Consider the following 14,029-nt stretch of genomic DNA (forward strand, 5'->3'; position numbering starts at 1 on the left):
ATTATGTGATGTTTTAATGTTTTTATGCACTTGTCACTTTATCAACAACTGTAGTCACTATTATTGACATGCTGTTACTGGCTTGGTAGTCTCAGCATTGTGTAATTGTTTCCATGGTTACCCTTGTTCCAGCCCCAGAACGCCAGCCGGACGGGCCGGAGCCGCATCATTTCCTGTGGGCGGAGTGACGTCAGGACCGGGACCCGGGCGGCGCGGCTGGAGGCGGTGGTGTGGACCTCTCCTCATTAAGGTATTTAAACACTGTTTGGTTTACTGATTTGTATCCTGACGAAGGGGCTGCGACCCCGAAACGTTGAACCTTTATTAAACAACACGTTTGTTCACCGTACTTTACAAAACTTCCAGTGCCGCCCTAATTGCTATTTGCTATATATATATATATATATATATATATATACACTGCTCAAAAAAATAAAGGGAACACTTAAACAACATATCCTAGATCTGAATGAATTAAATATTCTTCTTAAATACTTTGTTCTTTACATAGTTGAATGTGCTGACAACAAAATCACACAAAAATTATCAATGGAAATCAAATTTATTAGCCCATGGAGGTCTGGATTTGGAGTCACACTCAAAATTAAAGTGGAAAAACACACTACAGGCTGATCCAACTTTGATGTAATGTCCTTAAAACAAGTCAAAATGAGGCTCAGTAGTATATGTGGCCTCCACGTGCCTGTATGACCTCCCTACAATGCCTGGGCATGCTCCTGATGAGGTGGCAGATGGTCTCCTGAGGGATCTCCTCCCAGACCTGGACTAAAGCATCCGTCAACTCTTGGACAATCTGTGGTGCAACGTGGCGTTGGTGGATGGAGCGAGACATGATGTCCCAGATGTGCTCAATAGGATTCAGGTCTGGGGAATGGGTGGGCCAGTCCATAGCATCAATGCCTTCATCTTGCAGGAAATGCTGACACACTCCAGCCACATGAGGTCTAGCATTGTCTTGCATTAGGAGGAACCCAGGGCCAACCGCACCAGCATATGGTCTCAAAAGGGGTCTGAGGATCTCATCTCGGTACCTAATGGCAGTCAGGCTACCTCTGGCAAGCACATGGAGGGCTGTGCGGTCCCCCAAAGAAATGCCACCCCACACCATTACTGACCCACTGCCAAACCGGTCATGCTGTAGGATGTTGCAGGCAGCAGAATGTTCTCCTTGGCATCTCCAGACTCTGTCACGTCTGTCACATGTGCTCAGTAAGAACCTGCTTTCATCTGTGAAGAGCACAGTGCGCCAGTGGCGAATTTTCCAATCTTGGTGTTCTCTGGCAAATGCCAAATGTCCTGCACATTGTTAGGCTGAAAGCACTACCCCCATCTGTGGACGTCGGGCCCTCATACCACCCTCATGGAGTCTGTTTGTGATCGTTTGAGTAGACACATGCACATTTGTGGCTTGCTGGAGGTCATTTTGCAGGGCTCTGGCAGTGCTCCTCCTGTTCCTCCTTGCACAAAGGCAGAGGTAGTGGTCCTGCTGCTGGGTTGTTGCCCTCCTACAGCCTCCTCCACGTCTCCTGATGTACTGGCCTGTCTCCTGGTAGCGCCTCCATGATCTGGACACTACGCTGACAGACACAGCAAACCTTTTTGCCACAGCTCGCATTGATGTGCCATCCTGGATGAGCTGCACTACCTGAGCCACTTGTGTGGGTTGTAGACTCCGTATCATGCTACCACTAGAGTGAAAGCACCGCCAGCTTTCAAAAGTGACCAAAACGTCAGCCAGAAAGCATAGGAGCTGAGAAGTGGTCTTTGGTCACCACCTGCAGAACAACTCCTTTATTGGGGGTATCTTGCTAATTGCCTATAATTTCCACCTGTTGTCTATTCCATTTGCACAACAGCATGTGAAATTGATTGTCAATCAGTGTTGCTTCCTAAGTGGACAGTTTGATTTCACAGAAGTGTGATTGACTTGGAATTACATTGTGTTGTTTAAGTGTTCCCTTTATTTTTTTGAGCAGTGTATATATATATATATATATATATATATATATATCTTACCCTGTGATTCTATGAATGGATGTAAAGGATATGCTTGCTAAAATCCATAACAAAGTATAGGCATTGATATACAAGGATAGATGCTAACTATACATAGTTGTCCTCCAGATTGCAGGGGTTCTTCGTGGACTGCACGATATGCAGTGATGAACCAGGTTCAGTAGAAAGAAAGTAGTGTGGGAGTATGATTGTATAGAAAAGCTATACAGATAATGTGAGCGGTTCTGGGATTTGATGTTTGTCTGAATAAGTGAGTTTTCAGGGAATGCTTGTATGTGGTAAGGCATTCCATAGAATGGATGCAGTCCAAGGAAAGTTTGTAGTTGTGCATGGAAGCAAGTAATGAGTGTGGATGAGAGACGTAGATCTTGTGAAGAGTGGGCTGAGTGAACTGGCCAGTCTGAGAGATATTTTGAGATAAGCAAAGAAATGCATGGTATGTTGGTGTAGTATGATTAGTAACCTGGGCCAGTGTTTACTAAAAATCCGAGTTTGGCCGATTTTTGTTTTTTTTTTAAAAGTCCAAATCCGGGAATTCACTAAGCAGAAATCTCGGCAGTGTCTTGTCTATTCGTAATGGTTTGATTGGCAAAGTTCTGAAATACGAATGAATAGACCATCGGTCAAACGCGGCTGTTATTTCATACAATACGGGTATTCACTATTCATTCGTATTTGGGTGTTAGTCTCTGAGTGCTCAAGTGCGGGTCTATTTTTTTTCGAATCGTTAAAAAAAGCGGCAAATAAATAGACCTGCTTTTTCCAGTCGAGTTTGGATAACCATGCACGGATCAGTGAGATCCGTGCATGGTTATCTATGGGAAAGGGTGTGTTTAGTGTAAAAACTGGAAAAAAAATTGCATGGGGTCCCCCCTCCTAAGCATAACCAGCCTCGGGCTCTTTGAGCCGGTCCTGGTTGAAAAAATATGGGGGAAAAATTGACAGGGGTTCCCCCATATTTGAACAACCAGCACCGGGCTCTGCGCCTGGTCCTGGTTCAAAAAATACGGGGGACAAAAAGCGTAGGGGTCCCCAGTATTTTTTAAACCAGCACCGGGTTCCACTAGCCAGGTACATAATGCCACAGCCGGGGGACACTTTTATTGTGGTCCCGGCAGCCCTGGCATTACATACCCAACTAGTCACCCCTGGCCGGGGTACCCTGGAGGAGTGGGAACTCCTTAATTCAAGGGGTCCCCCCCTCCAGCCACCCAAGGGCCAGGGGTGAAGCCCGAGGCTGCCCCCCCCCCATCCAAGGGCGGCAACTGGGGGGCTGATAGCCTTGTGTAAAAATGTGAATAATGTTTTAGTAGCAGTACTACAAGTCCCAGCAAGCCTCCCCCGCAAGCTGGTACTCGGAGAACCACAAGTACCAGCATGCAGTGGAAAACCGGGCCCGCTGGTACCTGTAGTACTACTACTAAAAAAATACCTCCAAAAAAACAGGACACACACACCGTGACAGTATAAGTTTATTACATACATGCACACCTCCAAACATACATACTTACCTATGTTCACACGAGGCTCGGTCCTCTTCTCCCTGTAGAATCCTCGGGGTACCTGTGAAAAAAATTATACTCACATAATCCAGTGTAGCTTGTGTTCTTTGTATAATCCACGTACTTGGCAAAACAAAAAAACGGGAACCCGACCACGCACTGAAAGGGGTCCCCCCTTTCCCCGACTGCCAGGACCTCCCCTGACTCCTGTCAAAGAGGGTCCCTTCAGCCAATCAGGGAGCGCCACGTTGTGGCACTCTCCTGATTGGCTGTGTGCTCCTGTAGTGTCTGTGAAGCTGCACACGGCAGAGATACAATGTAGCGCCTGTGCGCTCCATTGTATCCAATGGTGGGAACTTTGCGGTCAGTGGTTGACCGAAAGTAACCTCACCGCTGACCGGAGCTGGTTTAAAAAATATGGGGGACCCCTATGCTTTTTGGCTGGTTTTGCTTAGGAGGGGGGACCCCACGCAATTTATTTTATTATTTTTAACACTTTATTTTTTTTACGAAAGGTGCACAATGAAGCCCTGCATGGATCTCACAGATCCGGCCGAGATTCATTGTTTTAATCTCGGCAGTGTTTTACTCATCACTCCCGTAAAACACTGCCTGACATTACGAATCACATCGACATCGGAAAAAACGAATGTGGAAAACTCGGCAGCTTAGTGAATGACCGTATCGGGATTCAAAAAGTTGCAGTAAAATGCACCCGATACCATTCGAAATCAAACACCCTTAAAATCGTCTAAAACACGAATCTTTGTAAATATACCCCCTGGTGTGTAAGTAATGGTAGAATACAGGCTACCCAATGAGAGAAATTTGATGTTGATGAAATAGATTACACTGTATTGGACTAGGCAAACAAAAGACCTGTATACATTTGATGTCCCCCCCCTCCCACGGACTAGATAAAGCAAAGGACAGTCTTTCTTTGTATATGTAAATAAACTACATTCTTTTGTACGTACAGATAATTTATCAAGTATGTGGTGATCTACTGTTGTGCTCCAAATTATTTGAAGTATCCATATCAGATACGAAACAGTTGTGTTTTCTTGCAGAACAGAACACAAGGTGTTGCAAGACAAAATTCAACGGTGTGCTGATAGTTATCTACCTAGGTCATTACTTGGCACCAGGCCAAAGACAGTTAAACCCTCAGAGGGGGGAGCTTCAGTGAACATTTATTAAGAGAGATATATATATATATATATATATATATATATATGTATGACCAGATGGTAAATCTCTGAATACAGTACATTTTTGTAAGTGCTATATGATTGTATTCAAGTCCATAACAGAAGAAATTATAGAATGTAATACGATATATTACAATTTATCATGAAGTAAAGAACGATGTTTAAAAGTGTGGTTAAGCAGCAGATTTTGTGTACATCGGCCCTCATTCCGAGTTGTTCGCTCGGTATTTTTCATCGCATCGCAGTGAAAATCCGCTTAGTACGCATGCGCAATGTTCGCACTGCGACTGCGCCAAGTAACTTTACTATGATGAAAGTATTTTTACTCACGGCTTTTTCTTCGCTCCGGCGATCGTAATGTGATTGACAGGAAATGGGTGTTACTGGGCGGAAACACGGCGTTTCAGGGGCGTGTTGCTGAAAACGCTACCGTTTCCGGAAAAAACGCAGGAGTGGCCGGAGAAACGGTGGGAGTGCCTGGGCGAACGCTGGGTGTGTTTGTGACGTCAACCAGGAACGACAAGCACTGAAATGATCGCACAGGCAGAGTAAGTCTGGAGCTACTCTGAAACTGCTAACTCGTTTGTAATCGCAATATTGCGCGTACGTCGGTCGCAATTTTAAGAAGCTAAGATTCACTCCCAGTAGGCGGCGGCTTAGCGTGTGTAACTCTGCTACATTCGCCTTGCGAGCGAACAACTCGGAATGAGGGCCATCGTTACCTCTGGCAGTACACAACTTTGATACAGCTGCAAACTTGCCTTCCTTACCCCCAAAAGTGGGGAGTATAAGGAATATAGGGGGTAATTCCAAGTTGATCGCAGCAGGATTTTTCTTAGCAGTTGGGCAAAACCATGTGCACTGCATGGGAGGCAGATTTAACATGTGTAGAGAGAGATAGATTTGGGTGTGGTGTGTTCAATCTGCAATCTAATTTGCAGTGTAAAAATAAAGCAGCCAGTATTTACCCTGCACAGAAACAAAATAACCAACCCAAATCTAATTCTCTCTGCACATGTTATATCTGCCTCCCCTGCAGTGCACAAGGTTTTGCCCAATTGCTAACAAACTTGCTGCTGCGATCAACTCAGAATTACCCCCATAATGTGGATGAGTACATTGCATTTAAAAAATTACAGTAACAGGAGAATACTTTCTCTAGCATCCATAGGGGATACTGGAATGGTGAACTACAATGGGTAAACTGAAATTAGTATGTGAATTAGTGAATTAGTGAATTAGTAATAGTAATAGTAAAGTGTTTGCTGCCAACTTTTGCTATAGGAAATGTCATGAGTTAAGCACATCTAAGGGTAACTAGCATGAATTACAGTATATTGCACAAGTTTACTACTGTAGGATGAAGTTTAATGGAGAAATATACATTGTGTTCTAGCATTTGACCAAAATAAAGGACTTAAAGCAATATAATTCCTTTACAAGGATTACAAATTATTTGATAATGATAAAGTTAATGATAATGATAAGAAAGCTATTGCATGTTTATTGAGGATGTTTTTGGGTTGATTTAAAACAACATTGTTTTAAATACAACATAGTTTAAGGCTAAAAAGGAACTATAGTATGTGTAACAAGTGTTAAGGGGTAAAGCAAAGCACAACAGCGTTTGCTGCGCTATTTGAGAAATGAATAAGAAGGCCAGATGTATGGTCTACTGTTTCAAAGGCAATAACATTTCCTTACTGATAGAAAGAGTTTATAGGAGTTTGAAAATATTTTTCAATGAATATGTGGAATGTTGAGAATAAAAAAGTCATAATTTGACAGGGAAGGTTTAAAGAATTTAGCATTATTAATCTACAAAAGAGACAGGAATGGCAGAGTTTGAATCATGGCATGGTCCAATCGCTGGGTGAAATGAGCATCCCCTGTCTCCCCCCGCATGCTCAACACACATCGCGCTGTGCTGAGCGGCGGGAGAGATGTGTGCTGAGCGGTTCGCTCAGCACACATCTCTCCCACATCGGCCAGTGAGTACTGGCCTTAAGTCTCTGCTTAGTCTCTCTTCTGTCTAATTTTTGTTGTTGTTTTTTTGGGATCCAGCAAAGATATATTATCCAGAGACTGATACAAAACTACAAAATGATTTGACCGTTCAATGTGTCACACAAATTATTTAAACAGTTACAAGAATATCAAAAGCTGCAAGAACCTGGGAAGGATATGTAACCAACATGAACACTCAGTCCGGCACAGGACAAATCACTGAGAGAGTGGAGACGGTGTTATGGTGAGAAGTTGCGTATGTTTCGGTTCCATTACAGATTGCATAGGATGGTCCTTGGCAAGTACCGCTGACTACTGATACAGCCGTTGCAAAGGCTGCAGAAGAAGGACACCTAGATCCATGAGCTTGCATTGGAATGAAAAGGTCAGAGACCGGAGCTTAAAGGAACCTAACACTGAAAATTGTATGGAGATATAGAGACTATTACTACTATTGCTACCACAGAGTTATATTGAACCCTTCAATCGAGATGGAGATGATTGTCGATAACAGACTATGTGCTTATGAGCTAATATCCTACAGAACTTTTAACATTTTTGAAAGTATACGGGAGCAATGTTATTTATAACAGCATTAGGACTTGTTTACTTTTTCTTTGAAGAGAGAGCGAGCAGAAGTGTGGTGTAGGTATGAGTACTCATCCATTAATGTGGATGGGAATTATTTAAATAAGAACCTTCCTTCCTCTTTTCTAAGCAGGAAATCCAGAGAGATTTATGACCGGAGTAAAGAACACCCTTTGAAAAACGTGGTTGTGAGTATTGTACTCCACTTGAAGAGAGATGTATAGATTGATATATGGATAATTTAGGATATTATTCTGAGGAATATCCAGTCCAGAAATACCATTAATTTTTAGAAAGATTTTGGGTACTGCTGCTATATAAATATTATTGCAAATTGGTATTATAATTGTTCTACAAAGACACCAGCATTGTATATTAACAGGCCAAAATTCTCTATGTAAGTTAATTTTGATGTGATTACCAAAACTTTATAGAGTTGTGATAACAGTGAAACAGGTGTATAGAAAGTTACAGCATCTCAAGATAGAACCACTAGTGGTAATATTAGCTACACACATATGGGGTATATTTCATTTAGGGGAAATAAAATAGGTCAATAATACAGGAAAGATTACCTGATGCAGATAGGAAATATTGATTTAAGGAAATGTGAAAGGATTGTTACCATATACAAACCCAATGTTTCTAGATGTGCTAGATATAATGAGTTTGGTATATAAATAGTAATGGTTACATAGGATGTTCATTAAAGTTTATGATTTCGTACTGTACTTTACCAGGAGTAGATTCAGAGGCTGAAGGAGATATCAGACATAACTGGGAATGATAGTTGTCACTATATCCGTAGGATATGAAATACAATTGGTTACCTATTAATTGTGAAGATATTTGTTATTTAAGAAGATTAATTTAGCAATTTTATACAAATACACATAATAACTTGAGAAAAGTTTTCTTACAGGATGAACTTTTCCTAAAAGAGTGATTGACTCAGTCATCAGGAAACATGTTCCTATCACCAGAGCATTAATAAAACCTTGAATTGGTGGAGGTGCCGCTAATAATTTCTCCTATGGCTAATGGAATTTTATGATTAATCAACTGGGAGTTGATGTTTTATTTAATCTAAAGTTATTGATAACATGACTTAAATTTATGATAATACATTCCAGGACATTGGACATGAACTATTACGATACCACATTGTTCTAGACTCTTTAATACCACAAATTGGAGTATATTGTTTGATTTCCGAAACAGCACTTTGAGTTCACTGCTGTGCTTATTTAACCAATGACATTACAGATCTGGATATGATTATTACCAATTATATGAAGAAGGCCCAATATATAAAAGAAGAACTTTAACAAAGACATTATGATATGGACTGGAAAGGATAAATGTTTAAATCCTAGTATTCAATTTTTAGAATTAGGAAAATGTTTTTTAAGTATATTGTATTTGATGTTGTATTTCTTGATGACATTTATTCTTGTGATCATAATTTCATTCTGCTCATATGTTTTTATAGATTTAGCCAATACTGTAATAGATATGGCCTATGCTGTATGCAGATGGTTACCACAAGAGAAACAAAGAGGATATACCAGAGATGATGCTGAATGAACTTTATATTCGGTTCCGGTATGAATGGTCGACCATGTTATGGTCGACAGTCATTAGGTCGACCCCTATTGGTCGACATTGACATTGTCGACATGGACACATGGTCTACACATGAAAATGGTCGACACATGAAAGGCCGACACATGAAAAGGTCGACATGAGTTTTTTTACTTTTTTTGTTGTTGTTTTTTGCGTAAAGTGACTGGGAACACCAATTAGTGCACCGCGTCCCCTCACATGGCTCGCTTCGCTCGCCATGCTTCGGGCATGGTGCCTTCGCTCCGCTACCGCTTCGCTCGGCACAGATTACCGTTCCAATCGTAGTCCACGTGGATCGTAGAGTATGGAAAAGTTCCCCAAAAGAAAAAAAAAGAAAAAAAACTCATGTCGACCTTTTCATGTGTTGACCTTTCACGTGTCGACCATTTTCTTGTGTCGACCTTGTGTCCATGTCGACCATGTCAAGGTCGACCAATAGTGGTCGACCTGATGACTGTCAACCATAACATGGTCGAACATCTGAACGGATACCTTTATATTCCTTGTGCAGTTTATTAAGTTATTTAGCACATGTAGAATGTGTATGATCAAAGTGGGGAATTGTTAAATATCTGAATGCATAAGGAATATAATATTCTCTTAATATAATATAGTCACATATTTCATAGGTACAGCATACAGCTATAACAATCATATACTGTAACATACCTTATCATATAACATAACTTAACTCTTAATCCATTTTGTTTTAGAAAGTGACCTTTATACAGACATTGGTTCACTTATCAGATATATGTATCTTTAACAAAGTTTGCAAATCAGCAGACTCATTGGCCAGTATTTACTAAGAATCCGAGTTTGTCCGATTTGTGTTTTTTTTTCTAAGTCCCAATCCGGGAATTCACTAAGCACCAATCTCGGCAGTGTTTAGACTATTCGTAATGGTTTGAATGACAACGTTCAGAAATACGAATGAATAGACCATCGGTCAAACGCGGCTGTTATTTCATAGAATATGGGCATTCACTATTCACTCGTATTTGGGTGTTAGTTTCTGAGTGCTCAAGTGCGGGTCTGTTTTTTTTTCGATTCGTTAAAAAAAGCAGCAATAAAATAGATCTGCTTTTTCCAGTCGAGTTTGGATAACCATGCACGGATCAGTGAGATCTGTGCATGGTTATCTATGGGAAAGGGTCTGTTTAGTGTAAAATCTGAAAAAAAAATTGCGTGGGGTCCCCCCTCCTAAGCATAACCAGCCTCGGGCTCTTTGAGCCGGTCCTGGTTGAAAAAATATGGGGGGAAAAATGACAGGGGTTCCCCCATATTTAATCAACAAGCACCGGGCTCTGCGCCTGGTCCTGGTTCCAAAATTACGGGGGACAAAAAGCGTAGGGGTCCCCCGTATTTTTGAAACCAGCACCGGGCTCCACTAGCTGGGGAGATAATGCCACAGCCGGGGGACACTTTGATATCGGTCCCTGCGGCCGTGCCATTAAAACCCCAACTAGTCACCCCTGGCCGGGGTACCCTGGAGGAGTGGGGACCCCTTCAATCAAGGGGTCCCCCCCTCAAGCCACCCAAGGGCCAGGGGTGAAGCCCGAGGCTGTCCCCCCATCCAATGGCGGCGGATGGGGGACTGATAGCCTTGTGAGAAATTGTGAATATTGTTTTTAGTAGCAGTACTACAAGTCCCAGCAAGTCTCCCCCGCAAGCTGGTACTTGGAAAACCACAAGTACCAGCATGTGGTGGAAAACCGGGCCCGCTGGTACCTGTAGTACTACTACTAAAAAAATACACCAATGAAAACAGGACCCACACACACACCGTGACAGTACAACTTTATTACATACATGTACACCAACATACACACATACTTACCTATGTTGACACGAGGCTCGGTCCTCTTCTCCATGTAGAATCCTAGGGGTACCTGTGAAAAAAATTATACTCACATAATCCAGTGTACCTTCTGTTCTTTGTATAATCCACGTACTTGGCAAAATAATAAAATGGAAACCTGACCACGCACTGAAAGGGGCCCCATGTTTACACATGGGACCCCTATCCCCGACTGCCAGGACCCCCCCTGACTACTGTCAAAGAGGGTCCCTTCAGCCAATCAGGGAGCGCCACGTCGTGGCACTCTCCTGATTGGCTGTGTGCTCCTGTAGTGTCTGTCAGGCAGCACACGGCACAGATACAATGTAGCGCCTATGCGCTCCATTGTAGCCAATGGTGGGAACTTTGCGGTCAGCGGTGAGGTTACTTTCGGTCAACCGCTGACCGCAAAGTTCCCAGCATTGGCTACAATGGAGCAGTACTACAAGTCCCAGCAAGTCTCCCCCGCAAGCTGGTACTTGGAAAACCACAAGTACCAGCATGTGGTGGAAAACCGGGCCCGCTGGTACCTGTAGTACTACTACTAAAAAAATACCCCAATAAAAACAGGACACACACACACCGTGACAGTACAACTTTATTACATACATGCACACCAACATACACACATACTTACCTATGTTCCCACGAGACTCGGTCCTCTTCTCCATGTAGAATCCTAGGGGTACCTGTGAAAAAAATTATACTCATTGTAGCCAATGGTGGGAACTTTGCGGTCAGCGGTGAGGTAACTTTCGGTCAACCGCTGACCGCAAAGTTCCCAGCATTGGCTACAATGGAGCGCATAGGCGCTACATTCTATCTGTGCCGTGTGCTGCCTGACAGACACTACAGGAGCACACAGCCAATCAGAAGAGTGCCACGACGTGGCGCTCCCTGATTGGCTGAAAGGACCCTCTTTGACAATAGTCAGGGGGGTCCTGGCAGTCGGGGAAAGGGGTCCCATGTGTAAACATGGGGCCCCTTTGAGTGCGTGGTCGGGTTTCCGTTTTATTAATTTGCCAAGTACGTGGATTACAAAAAAAAGAACAGGACACACTGGCTTTAGGTGAGTAAAATTATATTTTCAGGTACCCCGGATTCGACTTGGAGACGCCGACAGACGAAGACGTGGCCAGAGTCGGCGTGTCAACATAGGTAAGTATGTGTGTGTCGGAATGAATGTAATAAAGTTGTACTTTCACGGTGTGTGTGTTTTTTTGGGGGGTATTTTTTTGGCAGTATAACTACAGGTACCAGCGGGCCCGTTTTCCCCCCGCATGTAACATACATAGTAACATAGTATCTGAGGTTGAAAAAAGACAATTGTCCATCGAGTTCAACCTATTTGTGGTCTCCTATGCATGATGATTTGACTAAAATTTCTGACTGATGCTGCTGTCAGCCGTTGCATTTTATCCCTATTTATAGTAGCTATAATGCAAGACTATGCACCATACCCCTGGATATCCTTATCCATTAGGAATTTATCTAACCCATTCTTAAAGGTGTTGACAGATTGCACCATTACAACTCCCTCAGGCAGGGAATTCCAAACACGTATTGTCCTTACCGTGAAAAAGCCTTTACGCCGTATTGTGCGGAATCTCCTCTCCTCTAACCTGAGCGAGTGTCCACGAGTCCTCTGTGTTGATCTAACCAAAAACAGGTCCCGCGCAAGCTCTGTGTATTGTCCCCTTATATATTTATAGATGTTGATCATATCCCCTCTTAGTCTCTGCTTTTCCAATGTAAACATGCCTAGTCTTTCAAGCCTTTCCTTGTATTCCATCGTCTTCTTTCCCTTTAATTAGTTTGATCGCCCTCCTCTGTACCTTTTCTAGCTCCAGGATATCCTTTTTGTAGTACGGTTCCCAGAATTGTACACAGTATTCAAGGTGTGGCCTCACTAGTGATTTATATAACGGGAGTATAATACTCTCGTCCCTAGCATCAATACCCCGTTTTATGCATGCTAATATCTTATTAGCCTTCTTTGCTGCAGTCCTACTTTGGGTACTACTGCTTAGCTTGCTATCTATGAGGACACCTAAGTCCTTTTCCAGTACAGAATCCCCTAATTTTACCCCATTTAGTAGGTAGGTGTAATTTTTGTTCTTGTTACCACAGTGCATTACCTTACACTTGTCTGTGTTGAAGCGCATTCTCCATTTGGCTGCCCATGCTTCTAATTTAACTAAGTCATTCTGAAGAGACTCGGCATCCTCCTCTGTATTTATAGCCTTACACAATTTGGTATCATCTGCAAAAATTGACACCATGCTCTCTAGAACTTCTGTTAGGTTGTTAATGAAAATATTGAACAATAGCGGTCCTAATACTGAGCCTTGAGTCACACCACTTAGCACTTCAGTCCAAGTTGAAAAAGATCCATTAACCACAACGCGCTGCTCCCTATTATCTAACCAGTTTTTGACCCAAGTGCATATTGTGCTTCCTAGCCCTGATTCTTGTAGCTTGTAGATAAATCTCATGTGTGGTACAGTATCGAACGCTTTGGCAAAGTCTAAAAAGATTACATCCATGTCTTTACCCTGATCTAGGTTTGCGCTTACTGTTTCTTAAAAGCCAAGTAAGTTGGTTTGACAGGATCTGTCCTTCATAAACCCATGTTGATTCCTTTTAATGACCTTATTGACGTCAAGGAACTTCTGAATACTATCTCTTAGAATACCTTCCAATACTTTCCCCACTATAGATGTAAGACTAACTGGTCTATAATTACCTGGTTCAGCTTTACTTCCCTTTTTGAATATAGGCACTACTTCCGCTATACGCCAGTCTTTGGGAACCATACCTGATATAACTGAATCCTTAAAGATCAAAGATAGCGGTTTTGTCAGTTCAGAGTGAAGCTCCATTAGAACCCTTGGGTGAATACCATTGAGCCCTGGTGATTTATTAATCTTTAAATGTTTTAATCGGTCACAGACTACTTCCTCACTTAAATAAGTACCTATCAGTGGGATATTCTCATTGTTGAGATTGTGTGTCAGTCCCTGAATTGTGTCCTCTCTAGTGAATACTGTTGAAAAAAACTCATTTAGTGTGTCCGCTATGTCATTATAATTTTTGCTTAAGACTCCCAACTTGTCTTTTAAAGGGCCTATACTCTCCTTCTTTAATCTCTTGCTATTAATGTATTTAAATAATTTTTTGGGATTCGCTTTGCTTTCCTTTGCTACTAGTTTTTCAGT

The sequence above is a fragment of the Pseudophryne corroboree genome, chromosome 10 (assembly GCF_028390025.1).
Source record: "Pseudophryne corroboree isolate aPseCor3 chromosome 10, aPseCor3.hap2, whole genome shotgun sequence".
In the NCBI taxonomy this organism is placed as follows: Eukaryota; Metazoa; Chordata; class Amphibia; order Anura; family Myobatrachidae; genus Pseudophryne; species Pseudophryne corroboree.